This window comes from Podarcis vaucheri (assembly GCF_965113315.1).
Source record: "Podarcis vaucheri genome assembly, chromosome: 2".
NCBI classification, from domain to species: domain Eukaryota; kingdom Metazoa; phylum Chordata; class Lepidosauria; order Squamata; family Lacertidae; genus Podarcis; species Podarcis vaucheri.
In genome coordinates, this window is record NC_138760.1 from 57,112,362 (window position 1) to 57,113,773 (window position 1,412).

Here is a 1,412-nt window from a genome sequence, read left to right on the forward strand (position 1 = left end):
CTGTGCTTTCATTGGGATTATGTTGTTCTCCCTAGCAAACCTGAATCCCTCCAGGAACAGTCAGTTGCCATGACTCCTTATTTAAATGCTGCTACTATCTGTCACTGGCCAGCCATCAGAGGAATGGAGGGGGGGGGGAGAGACCAAACAGACAAAAGAAAAGCTTAATTACAGGGTAGACTCTCTCTCTTTCCCACTCTGAGGTGTAGATAAGAATGCAAATGATGGTTTGGGTTGTTTGTTTTGGGCAGGGTACACGTTCAAAGAGTACTACTCGTCTTCTGAAATCCCCCAGTCATTTGGCCATGGCTTCAATTAGCAGTGGCCCTCACAATTATTCCAGAGCCTTGTTTCACTAGGGGTAGAACTTCCAGGCAACACAAAATTTAGGAAGAAGGCTCGAGACTTTGTTTTGACTCTTTTCTAGAAAGACTGGCAAGTGGCTAGGCTTTTAACATGGCTGGTTTTTGCAGTGAAGCAACCAGAATTACAATCCTCAGTTGGCTCGTAAACAAGCCTGCTTCTTGGAGAAGTAGGCAGTGATGACCTTTGAAGCAGTTAGATTGTCATGACTGTATAATAGCTAGCCTGATTGTAATGTGAATTAAAAAATTATCGTTCCTTTGGGAGGACATTGCTGATACCTCCTCTCTGCCTTCAATTTCTGCTGTTGCCAAAGACAGGTTATTATTGTGTCCTAGACCATTATCTTATTTTGCATTTCCCCATAGAGGAAGGACCCACCTTACAATGCAAGGGTGTGCTAGAGACAGACTTGTGGTGCGATTGTAAAAATCAGCCAATTTACAAATATTACAGGATGCAGCGACAAGCACACAGGTAGTTCTGGCTTACTGTAGCAGTTTCAATTCATCTCCACCATCCTGGACAGATTGGAGCACAGCAAAATGAAGCTGGTTCTCCTGAGTAATTTTGGATAAAGAGTAGCATTTAATTATTTCTTTAGTCACATGCAGTGCTTCCCCCCCCCGGGGGTACGCAGGGGTACACTTACCCCCTAAACATTTTGTAAAATCTTTGTACTTGTGTCCATTTAAGCCTCTCCTCCTCCCGGAGGGGAGGGGTTGTGATCTGGAGCCGTTCCCGCGCTTCGCAGGAGGCATTCTGGGCCCTGCTAGCCGTCATTGCTGCTGCGCCACACTCTCCAGTCAGTCTTCCAATTGTAGGGAAGCTTGGGGACGTGGTCTAGCCGCTCAAATGCGGCCGCGGCAGCTCTTTCCCCTCATTGCGCTGCCGGGTTTCAACAGGTCACCCACCCACCCTTTAGTTCTTCGCTTTGTGCTTGACCTTGCTATGGACCTCTGGTTGGTTGCCTTGGTTGCCCAAGGGGCCTGGTAGGAGTTTTTACCCAATTGGCAAATTGGCACTGGCCACTTGTTTTTTCGCTTACC